The sequence below is a fragment of the Danio rerio genome, chromosome 22 (assembly GCF_049306965.1).
Source record: "Danio rerio strain Tuebingen ecotype United States chromosome 22, GRCz12tu, whole genome shotgun sequence".
Classification (NCBI taxonomy): Eukaryota; Metazoa; Chordata; class Actinopteri; order Cypriniformes; family Danionidae; genus Danio; species Danio rerio.
The window spans coordinates 2,930,785-2,948,892 of record NC_133197.1 but is presented as its reverse complement, the minus strand read 5'-3'; the positions used below and the strand labels follow the sequence as shown (position 1 = coordinate 2,948,892).

Genomic DNA, 18,108 nt, shown 5'->3' with positions numbered 1-18,108 from the left:
TCTCCAAAACTGGCTAGCAGTCACTGTGTTTTTTACATCTTTTAAAATGGTTCCATCTTTTAGCCTAGAACACTGTCGTCACAACAATATAAGATTTTACGTACTCTTACTTTAAAAAAATAATAATAATAAATTGACTACAATAAAAAATACTTTTATGCTGTAATAATTGTCAGGAAGCATGCCATGGTTAACCCTAATCAAATATCTTAAAACTATGTGTTATATTTAACCCTGCATTACTTTGTGCCCCGCGCTCCTCTAACTACCATCAGTAAACAAACATTTTTACAAAATATTACAAGATGATTAATAAACAGTAACATTTAAAAAATGACTAGCCTACTTAAAGGCTAATTAAATTAAAACATATATGTCAGAGTACAGTTTTAGAAATAAATTAAGTTTAAGTAACTTGTTTTTCTTAAATGTGTAAAGTTTATCTTTCTGACTGACACATCACAGCACCGTCTGAACCAAACTTGGACAACTGATTCAGTTCTAATGAAATGAGCAACAGGTAAACCGAAGACTTGCTTCATTTGGGTTACAAAATTTAATTGTAAGAATCCTGTCAGATCATGGTTATGTTTTAACTGACTGAATTATGACTTCTGACTATATATTTGTGATATGTCGGGTCAGCCCGGGACAATGGTCATTACACCATCGTGAATGACGTCAACACACTGTAGTCCCTCCGTCACGTAGACTCGGCTGTACGTCATTGATTACATTAGTGTCCACTAGTGGCGGAGCTTCTGAATGGCAACCAACGTCTATCAAAGTAAAACATTGTTCACAGTCAAATAAATAGAGCTAATGTTGATTTCAAGTCACACGTACATGTGATTTTAATCCCAATATTCAAAGTACCATGGTAAACAATATAGAGCGCATATTGTCACTGAACAAATGTGTGTATATAAAACCAACTTTATCTTAAGGCTTTGCTAACCCTGCTAGCTAAACCACTGTTTTTTGCATAATTACAATCAAGCACAATAAAAATTTGCCCCCATTTTCCATAAGCTTGCCGAAATAATCCATACACCTGACAGGTGTGGCCATTCAGCAAACCAGTCAGTATCTGTTTTGAGCATAGAGTCACCTTTACATAGAGCCAATCAGGTTGTTTATTCCGAACATGTTGGTCGACTCCTCTTCAGTGGATGCGTAAGGTTGCTGGATATTGGCTGGAACTGGAACACACTGTCGTATACGCCGAAACATGCTCAGTACATGACATGTCAGGTGAATATAGCTGGCCACAGAGGAACTGGGATGTTTTCAGCTTCCAGGAATTGTGTACAGATCCTTCATCATGTGGCCGTGCAATATCATCCATAATTGTTACGACTCCCTTGTTAATTGTAGTATTCCAAGTTCCTGGTGATTTAAAGCACCAGGGGATGTTGGAAGGTTACACGTAACAGAATCAGCAACTTTGGTGCGTTCCATACAGTAACCCTTAACATTTTTAAAATGATGTAATGAGTTTCTGACCTGAAAGAGAACATCTTGGTTAATATCGTAACCCTCGTTTCCTGAAGGAGGGAATGGAGACATAATATTTTACTGCTACAATTTCTGATTACCAGCTGAATGTGGTTGGCTCCTCAACGGTAAGTCTGAAAACTATCATATTGCACTAAATAATCACAGAAAAACTAATTATTGTCATATTTTTCCAATATCATGTAGCTCTGCTATGTCAAATGAACCTAAAAGAGCACATGTCACTCTGCTGCTCATCCGTTTGCACTGGCTGCCAGTTGCTGCTCGCATCAAATTCAAAGCTCTGATGTTTGCTTACTAAGCGACTTCTGGCTTTGCTCCTTCTTATCTGCTCTCACTTCTGCAGATGTATGTGCCCTCCAGAAACTTGCGTTCTGTGAATGAACGTCGCCTCGTGGTTCCATCCCAAAGAGGGAAGAAATCACTTTCCCGAACTCTCGCGTTCAATCTGCCCAGTTGGTGGAATGAACTCCTGAACTGCATCAGAACGGCAGAGTCACTCGCTATTTTCAAGAAACGACTAAAAACTCAACTATTTAGTCTCCACTTCCCTGCCTAATCTGCAGTTGCCTCTCTGGCTATACCACTAACTGTACTCAAAAATAAAAAATAATAAAAATAAATAAATAAATAAATATATATATATATATATATATATATATATATATATATATATATATATATATATCACTTTGGATTAAAGCGTCTGCTAAATGACTAAATGTAAATGACTAAATGTAAATTTAAATTTAACTGCTAATTTTATAATTATAAATAATCATACAAACATGTCTTAATTTCTTTAATCGTCCCGAATTACACTATTAGTCACATTAATAAACTTCAGTATTCTATGTTACAATATTTTTGGCAGCATTGTCAATTGATCACACGAATACTAATGTTTTCAATGCTTTATATATATTTAATTTGTTATTCCACTAGGGACAACTCCTGAGGATGGCACAGATATCCTAAATATCTTGACCTGGAAGGGCTGAATCTTTAGATGCTCTACTTACTGTGATAGTGTTTTGAGTGTAATTGTAGAGAAGATGAGGATGTGAAACTCTTCCCACATTCAGTGCAGTGATACGGTTTCTCTCCAGTGTGAGTCCTCAAGTGGGATTTCAGGTTTCTTAAACAGCTGAATCTCTTCATGCAACGTAAACACTGGTGAGGTTTCTCTCCAGTGTGAGTCCTCTCGTGTGATTTCAGGTATCTTGAACAGCTGAATCTCTTCTCGCAGTGTGAACACTGGTACGGTTTCTCTCCAGTGTGAGTCCTCTCATGTACTTTCAGGTGTTCTGGATGTCTGAATGTTTTGTCGCAGTGTGAACACTGGTAAGGTCTCTCTCCAGTGTGGATCTTCATGTGAAGAATGAGATTGCGTTTGCGCCCAAAACTCTTTCCACACTCAGTGCAGGTGAAAGTTTTTTCTTTACTTCTGACATGATGTTTCTCCTCATCTTCGCTCTTCACCACCATCACATCTGAAAATGAAGTAAACATTCATTTTAAGAGGTTAGTTCTGAACAGATTCTTTCGAGAGACTTGACAGTGCAATCAATACTGACTAAAATACATGTCTGCAAACTGTAGATGTTTAGGAGTTAGGATGCTCGAACTACTTTAAAAGCCGACATCTGGGCACATTTGCCTAGTTGTGGATTTGCTGGGACAGTCTTTATCCTCAATAATGCAACCTGGACCTTTAGATGATCTACTTACTGTGATAGTTTTTTGTATGTAACTGTAGAGAAGACGAATGTGTGAAGCTCTTCCCACAAGCAGTGCAGTGATACGGTTTCTCTCCAGTGTGACTCCTCAAGTGTGATTTCAGGTATCTTGAAACACTGAATTTCTTGCCGCAGTATGAACACTGGTAAGGTTTCTCTCCAGTGTGGATCCTCTCGTGTGGTTTCAGGTATCTTAAATCACTGAATCTCTTGTCGCAGTGCGAACACTTGTAAGGTTTTCTCCAGTGTGAATCCTCATGTGTGCTTTTAGGTTTTCTGAATGACTAAATCTTCTGTCGCAGTGCGAACACTGGTAAGGTTTCTCTCCAGTGTGGATCTTCAAGTGTGATTTCAGGTATATTGAAACACTGAATGTCTTGTCGCAGTGTGAACACTTGTAAGGTTTCTCTCCAGTGTGATTCCTCATGTGTCCTTTCAGGTTTTCTGAATGACTGAATCTCTTGTCGCAGTGTGAACACTGGTAAGGTTTCTCTCCAGTGTGGATCCTCATGTGTTGCTTTAGATTGCTTTTAAAGCTGAAACTCTTTCCACACTGAGTGCAGGTGTGACTTTTCACTGCTGTTCCTTTCACTGAAATACTATCTTCAGTCTCTGATTGGGTTTTTTCTTCACTCTTGACATGATGTTTCTCCTCATCTTCATTCAGTTCTTCACTCTCCTCCTTCACCGTCACATCTGAAAGTTCATTTTAAGAGGTTAGATTTTAACAGTTCCTCTAGACCAGTGGTTCTCAAACTTAAGCCAGCGACCCCCAATGTAAGATCGTCAAGAACTCGCGACCCCCCACAACCAAAGCACACACAAACAATAGAAATAACTTATTTTAAGCTGTTCACAATATTTTAACTATATTTACTACACAACACAGGGCTCGAAATTAACATTTTTGCTTGGTAGCACTTTAAAAAATGTAGGCGCACCAGCCAAAATTTACCTCGCAAGTTTTATAAACAGGTTTCTTGCATTTAAAATCAACACTAATCACAAATAACAAGCTGGAAAAATATATATGGATGCGTGAGGAAAATGTGTCTCAACGAAATCCCGTTATCACAAGAAAATATATTTTTATAACATAACTGAGAGACCAAAAGATACACGGACCGCTTACCGGCCCTGCACGCACTGCTTGACATGCATAAACCTGTTAACGATGTGTTACTGTGCAGTGTTCTCACGTGTGGTAAGGTGTAGATGTGGCAAACAATTACCTGAAAATTCCGTCCCACAGACTTTACAGTGAACGCTTTAGTTATTTTCATAGCGGACTTGAAGCATTTGGAAGTCTTTTATCCACTCTTCGAAAAGTGTAGGTGGTGGATTAACATTCATTACATGCCATTATTTGAAGCTTTAGTTGGTTTCTAAAACTAAATCTGTCAGTGTCGTTTTCTTTCTCTTATTTTCAGCACGTTACATTTTCACGGTTGTATCTCAGCTCTCCCGGTCATCTGAATGCAGAAGGCGTTGACTGAGTAATTGACCTCCGTTTTAACCAATTAAATCGCTTTCAGTTCTAGAGCAATGGGCCAATAAGAAGAGCACGAAGGCGGGGCAAGCGTTGCAGGCGTTGTTTACTGCAGCAAGTTGACATGACAACTGTTTTAAACTGTTCCTGAGCGCTACGTTTCAACTGCAAAGATGCATAATGCCTGAATGCGTCCTAAATACTTTCTGAATTTAGTCAAAGTAGACGGTTCTGATCACTCAGCCAAACTGTCCACAGTTTCATCAACATTTTTAGATTTGCGAATTATAAATTCCATCTCTGCAGTTGCGGTTTTCACATGCAGATGCGTGCTGTATTGATAACTATCGAGTTATTTGCGGCACAGTTATGATGTTACATTCACCTTTTTAAAAATACTAACTTCAGTAATATATTTTATTTAATTATCTTTCATTTAATACTGAAAAATATATATTATAATCACTGAAAATTACACAATTTTTAAATCACTTTCGCGACCCCTTGAAATTGTTCTGCGACCCCCAGTTTGAGAACCACTGCTTAAACTCAATTCCTGGAGGGCCGTATATTAATGAGAGTCATGAACACCTTGTCATCAACAGTCATCGACTCACCGGCAGCAAAACTGCAGAGCTGTCTTCTCAAACTCCAAATTCACTTTAAACCTCTAAATGACTGTGATTAGTGTGCGCGAGTAATTAAAAATACTCCGACTACTTAAAGAGCCGACATCTGGCCACATTTCTCTGCTTGTGAGTTTGCTGGGACAGTTTTGAATGTCTTCTGTCTTCCTATCTTTCTTTAAGGAAAACCGTTGTTGAAGATTTCAATAACTTTCTCACGTATTTGTTGGCAAACTGGTGGTGCTCCTAAAGGACTAGACCTTCTTCTTCTTCCTTGATTTTTATTGGCGGTTGGCAAACAACTTTATGATGCATTTCCGCCATCTACTGGTTAGGAGTGTGGATCAGAATTGAATTTTTATTTATTTTTTTTTTTTTTTTTTTTCCTCTTATACTTATTAATTTATATTCTATTATACAACCCAGTTTCTCTAAAAAACATTAATAAAGCTTTCAATTTACTATCTTCTATTCTACTACTTAACATACTATTAATATCTTTGTTTACATTATTTTCCTCAATGTCTATCATCATATTCCTTTCCTTTTTATATAATGGACATTTCTTTATGATATGTTCTATACTTTCTTCTTCCTTTCAATTATTACAATATCCATTTGGATGTTTTCCTACTCTTAACAGTCCACTATTCAACGCAGGATGTCCAAACCTAAAGGACTAGACCTTTCTTGGATGCTGCTTTTGTACACAATCATAATTACAATCACCTGTTTCCAATCACATCGTTATTTCATCAATTTACCTGATCACGAGCCCTGAACTGCTCCTGTCCCAGCTATTTTTTTAAATGTGCATACTGTCCCAACTTTTTCCGATTTGGGGTTGTAACTACAACTATAATAATATAGATGACGCTTTCGCTTTTCATTTGCTCTATCTTTTCAAACTTTGCCATCACATACTATAGTGATGTAGCCGACAGTGTGTGTAATTAAAAATGCTCCAACTACTTTAAAAGCCGACATCTGGGCACATTTGTCTAGTTTTGAGTCTTTCACTGACACTGAAGGTACAACAGAACCCAAGATCTCCTGTGTCTCTGCTAAGCAGAATAACAGCATCTGCTGTGTCCTTTATTGTTGTTTATGGAGCCGTTCACTGTGTGTCAAAAATATGTGGAAAGTGTGACTCGCACTACTTCCTTTTTGTTAACTTGCGTTTGCAAAAGATGCAATATCTGAACATAAGAATAATTGGGAGGCCATGATGGGTAAGGGCTGATGAAGGGAATTAAGCCAGGACACTGGAGTTACACCCCTACTCTTTACGAGAAGTGCCATAGGATTTTTAATGACCACAGACAGTCAGGAGCTTGGTTTAATGTCTCATCTAAAAGACGGCGCCCACCAACAACATAACGTACCCTTCACTATACTGGGGCATTAGGACCCACACAGACCGCAGTTTGAGCGCCCCCTACCGCCCTCAATAACACCACTACCAACAGAAATCTAGTTTCCCCATGTGGTCTCCATGTACTGACCAGGCTCAGCCCTGCTTAACTTCAGTGAGTAACCGGTCTTGGGCTGCAGGGTGATATGGCTGTGGGTGTTTAGATGATCTACTTACTCTGACAGTTTAGTGTGTGTTTTTGTAGAGATGATAAATACAAGTATCTCGACCCACAAGCAGTGCAGTGATACGGTTTCTCTTCAGTGTGAGTGCTCTCATGTCTTTTCATGTTTCTTAAAACACTGAATTGCTTGCCGCAGTGTGAACACTTGTAAGGTTTCTCTCCGGTGTGGATCCTCAAGTGTGATTTTAGAACTCCTGGATGACTGAATCTCTTGCCGCATTGTGAACACTGGTGAGGTTTCTCTCCAGTGTGAAGCCTTATGTGTGATTTGAGGTTTCCTAAATTACTAAATCTCCAGTCGCAGTGTGGACACTTGAAAGGTTTCTCTCCAGTGTGGATCCTCATGTGATCATTGAGACCGCTTTTGCGGGTGAAACTCTTTCCACACTGAGTGCAGGTCAAACTATTTACTGCTGTTGCTTTCACTGAAATACTTTCAGTCTCTGATTGGGTTTTTTCTTCACTTTTGACCTGATGTTTCTCCTCATCTTCATTCAGTTCTTCACTCTCCTGCTTCACATCTGAAATTAAGCAAATAAGTTCATTTTAGGAGGCGAGTTATTAAGTCTGTAAACAGCAGGTGGCGCTCCAGCAGAGATCAACAGTGAAAAAAAATAGTGAAGTGAGGGAGGCGAGATCGATGTGCAAGAGGTTAAAAATGCTCCTCATATTTGAAAAGCCTCATCTGGGCACATTTGTCTGCTTGTGAGTTTTGTCTTTCACTGACACTGAAGGTACAACAGAAGCAGAACCCTGCTAAAAGCTCACTGTGAAACTCCATCTCTCCAGCAGAACACAGCGCTGAACATGTGCTCATTATTATTATTGTTTGATGCAGTCAAAAGTGTTTTTAGCAAAATTAAAGGCTCAATTCAGTTCATATTTCTGACATTAAATTAAAACAAAATTGCAAACATGAAGAAAAATGAAGGATGCAGTGCATAAAAAATAATATGAAAAAACCCTAAAATGAGTGAAAATGTAAAGATTCACAACCTTAGTGTTGTTCAGCCTCATTATTGAAGAGTAATGAATAAACACAAACCTATTAGTTCTTCAGTGTCTTCCTGTTTAATTCTGCAGGGTTCTGGATCACTCATCTTCTCACTGTCCTTCAATAAACTCTGTCTTTGCAGATTTCTCTTCTTCCTGATGGTCTGATGCTCGTCTTCACTTGTAGACTGATGGGAATATTCCAGCATTTACAGTTGAACTGAAGGAGGACAAGCTGCAATAAAGTAAACAGAAAAATCTGAATAATTTACTCTTAATTTAATAAATCATTATTATATTGTAGATCAGTGGTTCCCAAAGTGAGGGTCGAGACCAAGACGGGGTCGCTCTGTGATTTCCAAAAGTCAAATAAATCTGCTTAATCTATTAGAATTAGCATATTTTATCCATAACCCACAGAAGATGAAAATAGTAGGAATAGTTACGTAAACATGCAAATAAAAAGCCACCAGTCTTCAATTTTCTCATGGAATTGGTGTGCTTACAGAGGGCTGGGCGATATGGCAACAATGCAATCTCGATAATTATTTTTTATATTGAACTTTTACGATATATATTCAATATAAGTTGTTAATGCTTAATTCAGATTGATTTTATAGCACCGGGTTAAACTTTCTGACACTTTTATGGCAATCAAGTACAATAAAAATAAATACAGGCCACAACTAAACATTGAGAATGATCTCCTTGTGGCGGTGCTGAAAACATTGTGTCCACAAGTCTTATTATATGAGGTTAATATTAATCATTAATTCATTTTTTATTAAGTCTTTTTATTTATCAGGGGATGCACAGCAGAAGGAACCGCCAACTAGTCAGCATATGTTTTACACAGCGGATGCCCAACACATTAAACAGCAGCAGATCAGCTCATTTTATTCTGTTTGCAGCATAAATAATGTAGTTTAAGCAACTACTTTTTTAGAAATCTATAGTTTAAATACCTAATATTCACACAATACAACATTTTGATTGCTAACACATCCATGTGGTATGTAAATAGACAAATCATAAAAACCTAATGAGAACCACAAAGCAATGTTGTTGCTTTTTTGTGTAAAACTTCAAATATCTGCTAAGCAACATTCCTCTTACATTCATAGTTCATATTTTGCGATTCTCCAATCTTTAAAAACGAACACACTAACAGAAACACACAAACACTGAGCTCATATTGTCCCCTCAGAGCTCCTCTCTGCCTGCTGTACTGTTTTGGTCAGCAGACACACAGATAGAGGTGAACTCAATGCAGAAACTAGTCGCAGATTGTCGCTTTAATAAACTGTAAAGTGTGTTTTATTGTTGTGTAAACACGAGAAAAAGCGTCAACGACTCACCTCAGCTCTGAAGACTCGACGCTGAATGAACGCGTCAGTGCTGACGTCATCGCCGCAAGGCGGGAAGATATTCATAAACGCGCCAAATAACAAAACAAAAACAATGGCTAAATACAGAGAAAAAGCGTGAGGTGAAATTACTGTCCTATAATAGAGAACATCATATATAGATCAGTGGGTGAAAATACTGTTTATTAGGCACTTTAAAAGCTAAGGAGCAATAATTAAAAAGCAAACGTAATCCTTCATGGCTGAAAGATATATAAACAATATAAAATGGTCTTTTCTTTATGTAACATCAGTAAACAAACGTTTTTACAAAATATTACAAGATGATTAGTAAACCGTAACATTAAAAAAATGACTAGCCTACCAAAAGGCTAATTAAATAAAAACATGTGATGTTGGAATAGTTTTAGAAATAACAAAAGTTTAAATAACTTTTTTTTTCTTAAATGTGTAAAGTTTATCTTTCTGACTGACACATTACAGCACCGTCTGAACCAAACTTAGACAACTGATTCAGTTCTAATGAAATGAGCAACGGGTAATCTCAAGACTTGCTTCGTTTGGGTTGCAGAACTTAATTGTAAGAATCCTGTGAGACGATGGTGATGTTTTAACGGACTGAATTATGACTTCTGACTATATATTTGTGATATGTTTGGTCAGCCTAGAACAATGGTCATTACACCATGGGCGTTGCTAGGTCTACTTTAGGTGAGCTGTAGCCCCCCTAAAACTTTGCAATTGCTCATAAACTGCACTAAATTATCACCTCAGTCCCCTAAATTTGATATGAAAACGGTGGCAGAATTTGCCTCCTCCCAGTCTTTTGTTTTTCATTTGATCAGGAAACCACAGCCGTGGACAGCGAGAGATCGAGGTGTGTGTTTGTCAATAAATTGTTAGAATATCTGCTTATTTGCATTTCTTTGATATAGATCACTTGTATCACCTGTATCTCACGAAGGAGCCCCCCTAAAATGAAAATCCTAAAATCGCCCCTGCATTACACCATCATGAATGATGTCAACACACTGTAGTCCCTTCATCTAGTTGACTCGGATGTACGTCATCTATTACATTAGTGTCCACTACTGGCGCAGCATCTGAAAGGGTTTAAATTGAATGCCTTAAACCAAGTGTACCCAAACTCGGTCCTGGAGGTCCAGTGCCCTGCATATTTCAGTTCAAACCCCAATTAAACGAATCAGCTAATCAAGCTCTTTCTAGCTATACTAAAACTTCCAGGTAAGTGTGTTGAATTAAGTTGGAGCTAAACTATGCAGGACCCCTGCCCTCCAAGGCCGAGTTTGGACACCCCTGCCTTAAACCCCTGAGCACTACAATGCTGTGATGTCACAATTGCATTGCATTCTGGGAGATATAAGAGATAAACCCTGCAGAGAAACCAGCCCTCCAGGAAGGAGATTGGCGACGTCATGTCTACAGCATGGGTCTCAAACTCAATTCCTGAAAGGCCGCAGCTCCAGTTTTGCTGCAACCCTAATTAAACACAGCTGATCCAAATAATCAAGTTGTTCAAAAAAAAAAAAGAGTGAATCTATGAAATAAACAGAACAGACTAAAGGAAATAAATATTATATGGAAAAAATAAATATCTAATTAAATTAAATAAGTAACTCTTATGTTTGGTCTGATTTTAGGCCTAGCAGAGAAGGCTTTGCTGATTGAAAACCTTCTTGATGAAAGATTAACAGCATTACAGGTGATGGATATGCATTACAGGGGTGACAAACTCAATTCCTGGAGGGCCGAAGCCCTGCACAGTTTAGTTCCAACCCTGCTCCAACACACTTACCTGTAGGACTCGATTAGTTTGATCAGGTGTGTTTAATTAGGGTTGGAACTAAACTGTGCAGAGCTGCGGCCCTTTTAGAACTGAGTTTGACACCTGTGCATTAACAGAATTCAACAGCATGCAAAAATCAAGCTTTGTTTTGTGTTCGTTTGCCAGTGACGGGGCATGCATCTCACTCATAGGCCTTCAGCGGTGTCCTAAATTAATTAATAACATCATAATGACACTACAGCAATACAATCCATAAATACTACTCAAAAATAAAGTCTAACAGAGCAATTACTGAAGCATCTAACACGCAAAATGCAGAGACTAAGCTATGGTTAGTTTGAGGTTAACTATGGTAATCCTAAATTAATCTAGCTTTGCACTTACTAACCATGTTAACTCTAGTAAAACCATGGTCAATACACTAAAACAACACAGTTACTATAAAGAACACATGGGTTATGTTGGAGCAGAAGTGCCTCAGTTAAAGAAAAAGCCTGGTTATTACAGTTTGACTTGGTTAATATTCATACTGAAGGCTGATTTATACTTCTGCGTCAAACGCCGGCGTATGCTACGGCGCTGACGCATAGCCCTTCGCCATGGCCATCGCCGTCACTGACGTGCACCTCTCAAAAAATGTAACTACACGTTACAAGTGACCGGCGTAACCCACGGCGCAGGCAACGCGCGTAGCTGTGCATTTATACTTCTGCGCGCTGTCTCTGTTGGTCTGCATTAACACTTCCGAAACGCTAGTTGGCAGTGAGGTGTGAATCTTTCTCTGTGTCGAGTTTCTTCTCTGCTTTTTTGCGTTTCCTGAACACTTCCGGGATGTACAAGTGGCTCAAACTCGCTCATTTTGAGGCAGGAACCGGCGGACGTGCAACAACTTTAACTATGAGGTAAACACAAAACAAAACTTTCCATCCGGAGCTCCTTAATGGGACTCCACACTTGTAAACAATCGCTCGCGCCATTCGCGCGGCTCTCTGTCCCGCCCAGACTCGTCAGTGCTACCAAGCAGACCAATCACAGAGCTTGCGCTACGCGTTGTTGCGACGTGTAGTTACATTTTTTGAGAGGTGCACGTCAGTGACGGTGACGGCCACGGCGAAGGGCTATGCGTCAGCGCCGTAGCATACGCCGGTGTTTGACGCAGAAGTATAAATCAGCCTTAAAGGCTCCAGGGAGAATTTTGTAATGCTGGAAACACGACTGCTGAAATTTGAAATTACTAGAAGCAATGCAACCAACAGCAAAGCTATGAAATAAAGAGAACAGGCTATAAGAAATAAACATAAAAATAAATAAATAACATAAATAAGTGACTCTGATGTTTGATCTGTTTTTAGGCCTAGCAGAGAACGCTTTGCTGAATGAAGTATATTTAGTTTTATCTTAACACATTCAGACTTTCTCCTTAATACAATTTCACAAAAGCATTCTTTGCAACCAACGTCTATCAAAGTACAACATTGTTCACAGTCAAATAAATAGAGCTAATGTTGATTTCAAGTCACGAATACATGTCATTTCAATCCAATATTCAAAGTACTATGGTAACAATATAGGGAGCATGTCACAAGATGTCACTGAACAAATGTGTGTATATAAAACCAACTTTATCTTCAGGCTTTGCTGGTTCTGACAGCCAAACCACTGTATAACCACTGTATTTTGCATAATTATGATCAACCACAATAAAACGAAGGCAGCACTTTTGATTTTGCCCCCATTTTTCATAAGCTTGCCGAGATAATCCATACACCTGGCAGGTGTGGCCAGTCAGTATCTGTTTTGAGCACAGAGTCACCTTCAAATAGATTCGATCAGGTTGTTTATTGCGGACTGTAAAATCTTGGTCGACTTCTCCTCAGTGGATGCGTGAGGTTGCTGGATATTGGCTGGAACTGGAACATGCTGTCGTATACGCCGAAACATGCTCAATATGTGACATGTCCAGTGAGTATGCTGGCTATGCAAGAACTGGAAGGTTTTTGTCTTCCAGGAGTTGGATGCGTGAGGTTGCTGGATATTGGCTGGAACTGGAACGCGCTCAAAACATGCTCAATATGTGACAAACAGTCAATCGAGGTTGTTTCAAGAGTTCACACTTAGCTGATGATTTATAAAAGCTTGTTTGGCATGCTGTTCCGGGAGAGAGCCCCGAGCTCAAGGACTCCTCGAGTCCGGGGCTTCCTCCCGTTTGGCGGAGCGTGAGAGGAGTCCGAGCTCGGTGGATCTCAGAACTCCCCCGCTGCTGTAGCTAAGGGAACACAAGGGTTAGATAAATGCTTGGTTTTTATGTATGTTGAATGTCTTTGGATGGTGGGAGGAAACCGGAGCACCCGGGGAAAACCCACGCGGACACGGGGAGAACATACAAACTCCTCACAGAAACATCCACCGGTCCTAGGGGGCCAGGGCTGGCGGTGTTCTTGCTGTGGGGCTCGCAGTGCTAACCACTGGGCCGCCGTGTCGCCCAGTTGGAGGTAAAAGAGAAGGAAAAGGGGAGGAGGGGGGTTTCTTCCAAACGAAGATAAAGCGAATTGAAAACTGTGGTTATTTATAGTAGCTTGGGTCTCGAATGATTGGAGGATACTGATTAGCAAATTCGAGACCAGCCGTGATAAATCATCAGCACGTGATCCTCTCGAAATTAGTTTATGAATAAACTTCACTTATTGCGGACTGTGAAATGTTGATCGACTCCTCTTCAGTGGATGCGTGAGGTTGCTGGATATTGGCTGGAACAGGAACACGCTGTCGTATACGCCGAAACATGCTCAGTACATGTCAGGTGAATATAGCTGGCCACAGAGGAACTGGAATGTTTACAGCTTCCAGGAATTGTGTACAGATCCTTCATCATGTCGCCGTGCATTATCATGCTGCATGAGCTGATGTTCCTGGATGAATGGCACAACAATGTTTGCAGTCTGCCCTGTATGGTGAAAACCGAGTGTGAAGTGCTGATTGTGATAAAGTGTGTCCTATTTAGAAAAGATTGGGGTTTATTAACATACTAACAGCTGACTATCAAATCGGACGTTGATGAATACAGAGTAGTTTTCAGAAAGATTAATTTCATTAAAGTGTAAAACTCTTTACTATCAAGGAACTGATTGTGTCTCCTTTCCATGAATGTTCAGATGCTTCTTTAGTTGTGCAGACCTTGAAAACGCTCTGCCGCATTGATCACATTTGTGCGGTCTCTCTCCGGTGTGAATCTTCTGGTGCCGTTTCAGTTCTCCAGGTCTAAGAAAACTCCTCTCACACACGAGACACTGATACTTTTTAACACCAATGTGGATCTGCTCATGTTCTTTTACAAGTGACGGACGTGCAAACGTTTTTCCACACACAGGACACGGATAAGGCTTCTCCTTTGTATGAACTCCAAAATGGACCTTCAGGTTTGAAGCCTTCAAAAATCTTTTTCCGCATTGATCACACTCGTGTGGCTTCTCTCCAGTGTGGGTCATCATGTGTTCATTCAGTTGTGATGAATATCTGAAACTCCTCCCACACTGAGTGCATGTGAATGGTTTCTCTCCAGAGTGGATCTTCTGATGTGCAATTAAATACGAACGATGTGCAAAACTCTTTCCGCACACAGAACACAGATGTGTCTTCTCCTTAGTATTGATGCTATGACTGGCTTTTCCACTATCCTCTTTAGTTACCATCAGGTCTGAAAATTAAGTAAAGAGAACAATTTTAGGAGAGCAATGCAAGTTATGGATGGAAAATGATTAAATCAATGATCAATTTATTGTCATTAATGGTCAATTATTTATCGATATGGTCTCTTGACAACCCTACTGTGTATAAAAAAAACTCTTTTTTCAAAGAGTTGAAAAAGTTTACACTAGGAGTGTGACGAGATCTTGTGAGATCGATGTGTCTCAGAGTCTAGCTCCTGAAGCTTGGTTTATACTTCTGCGTCAAGTGACCGGCGTAAACCCCGGCGCAGGCAACGCGCGTAGCTGTGCATTTATACTTCTGCTGCTGTCTCTGTTGGTCTGCATTAACACTTCAGAAACGCTAGTTGGCAGTGAGGTGTAAATGTTCCTCTGTGTCGAGTTTCTTCGCTGCTGTTTTCTTTTTTCTGAACACTTCCTGGATGTACAAGTGGCTCAAACTCGCTCATTTTGAGGCAGGAACCGGCGGACGTGCAACAACTTTAACTATGAGGTAAACACAAAACAAAACTTTCCATCCGGAGCTCCTTCACGAGACTCCACACTTGTAAACAATCGCTCCATCAGGCTTGCGGTCCCGCCCAGACTCGTCAGCGCTACCAAGCCGACCAATCACAGAGCTTGCTCTACGCGTCGTTGCGACGTGTAGTTACATTTGTTGAGAGGTGCACGTCAGCGACGCAGACGGCCACGGCGTAGGGCTATGCGTCAACGCGTAGGCTGCAGCGTAGCATTTGAGAGGTTTTCTAATCTCCATGTGAAGCTGATTTTCTCCCGATTGCTGGGCAGTGCCAGTCAGGAGAAGGCCAGGCTCTGTGTTGAAAATGCTTGCTGCTCCATTCTTCCTACTCTGAGATGCATAAGCTTTTTCAACTCTGCTAGTATATTCCCCCATCTGGTGAACCCTACAGAATTCCTTCAAGGCCCCTAACATTCAACTTGGCACTGGAGGAGCCGGATGCTTGACCCGTTTGGTTGTCTGGTATGCCCAGTTGGTCAACCCACATTTTGGGGATCGGTGCCTGCTACGCACATCACCACTCAGTGATGCCATATGCTTAGTCAGCATTTCAAAAAAATGAGCTTTGCACTTGTTTTAAAGTACTTACGACTCTCTTGTTAATTGTAGTTCCTGTTGATTTAAAGCGTTAGCAGACGTTGGAAGGTTACACGTAACAGATTCAGCAACTTTGTTGCGTTCCATACATTACCACTTAACGTTTTACAACGTTTTGTAATGTGTTGCGACCTGAAAGAGAACATCTCAGTTACTGTCGTAATCCTCGTTTTCTGTCTGAGGGAATGGAGACATTGGGCTCTATTTTGACGGTCCATGCGCAGAGCGCAAAACGCAGGGCGCAAACGCTTTCAGGGCGTGTCAGGACGAATTTTTGCTAATTTACGGACCGGAAAATCTGCCTTGCGCCGTGGCGCATGGTCTAAAAGGGTTGAGTTTATTTTCTTAATAAGTTATAGGTGTGTTTTGAGAATAAACCAATTAGAGTCTCATCTCCCATTCCCTTTAAGAGCCAGCTGCGTCGCACCATAAGCACATTCGCTATTTACAGGACATAAAGTAAGTCTAAGTGGAAAAACTGAGCATTTCACAGTTAACAGTTTGTTTTTGTTTTTTACAGAAAACTGTTAAACAGAGCATGTACTGCATGAGAATGAGAGATAATGGATCACTTTCACTTTCGCTCTTGGATAAGGAAACCTTTACGCACAGACATCAGTTAGTCTATAAATAAATAATTTTGTTTGTTAAGCGCAAATATTCATTTCAAAACTATTTCTAAATTCAGTTCTTATTTCCAGCAAACGAATAAATGAACAATAATAACAAAGTGTGCTCAAAAACCTGAGTTATATCCTAAAACACATGCTGTGCCCCATATGGTCTTAAACCTGACAGGTGGGCAAATCTAAGCTTGTTTTTAATAAAACATATACATCTGGATATAATAAATAATACTGCTAATAATAATAACATTACACAAAAGCAAATTGTTATGAATGAACTGAAAAAGCCTCCCGAGATGAAGAAGACATAAAAGCAGTGATTTTTCATATTTATGTCGGCTAGAAAATAATATGTTTTGTAATATTTTAATCCTTTATATTTATATTCTATATCTATTCTTATTAAATCCTATATATATCCTTAATATTTACATTTTTTCATATGTAAAGATATTTGCCTATTGCTCTCTTGTGTGTATTAAGCAGTGTGTAAGCGAGGCGCAACTCTGCGCCAGAGTTTAGACCGGGTTAGTTTTGGTCTAATGAAAAATCTATTATAGTTTCTCAAAATAGCAACGCGCCAGCGCCTCAGAACGCCTTCCTTTTTAGACCAGAACGCCTATGGGCGCACAAATGAGCGCTAATGCATTTGCTATTTAAACAGCGCAGCGCAACGCCTCAAAACGACTCTTGCGCCAAGCTGAAACTACCAAGAGACTATTGCGCCTTGCGCCACACTGCGCCAGGTGTATGATTATGTCCCACTGCCACAGTCACTGAATTACTAGCTGAATGTGGTTGGCTCCTCAACGGTAAGTCTAAAAACTGTATTCATATTGCACTATATAATCACAGAAAAACTAAATATTGTCATATTTTTCCAATATCGTGTAGCTCTACTATGTAACATTTGACAAAAAAATATATAACACACCTTATGAACTGTCATTCCAGCTTTCAGTTGTTTTAACTGCTAATTTTAGAATCATAAATAATCATGTCTTTATTTCTTAATCTTTCAGATTACACTAATAGAAGACATGAACCCCCATCATAGGTCCCCTTCAGATAGGCATTATCACAATAATCCTAAATACCTTGACCTGAAAGGGCTGAATCTTTAGATGCTCTACTTACTGTGAATGTTTATTGTGTGTTGTTGTAGTGAAGCTGAATATGTGAAACTCTTCCCACAAGCAGTGCAGTGATACGGTTTCTCTCCGATGTGAATCCTTTTATGTATATTCAGTTGACTTGTATCATTGAATCTCTTGTGGCAGTGTGAACACTGGTAAGGTTTCTCTCCATTGTGAGCCCTCTCATGTTTTTTCATGGTATTTAAAGCCCTGAACGTCTTCTCGCAGTGTGAACACTTGTAAGGTTTCTCTCCAGTGTGAGCCCTCTCGTGTATTTTCATGGTTCTTGAATACCTGAATCTCTTCTCACAGTGTGAACACTGGTAAGGTTTCTCTCCAGTGTGGATCCTCATATGAAGAATGAGATGGTAGTTGCGCCTAAAACTCT

General features: G+C 39.7%; 1 long non-coding RNA gene across 1 annotated transcript; it reads left to right on the top strand.

Annotated features, from left to right (window-relative positions):
- The first annotated feature begins 8,749 nt into the window (after positions 1-8,749).
- Positions 8,750-13,695, top strand: LOC141380127 (uncharacterized). The gene is made up of 3 exons (XR_012397612.1): positions 8,750-11,075; positions 11,254-11,792; positions 12,297-13,695. It is a non-coding gene; the product is annotated as an uncharacterized lncRNA (long non-coding RNA).
- The last annotated feature ends 4,413 nt before the right edge of the window (positions 13,696-18,108 follow it).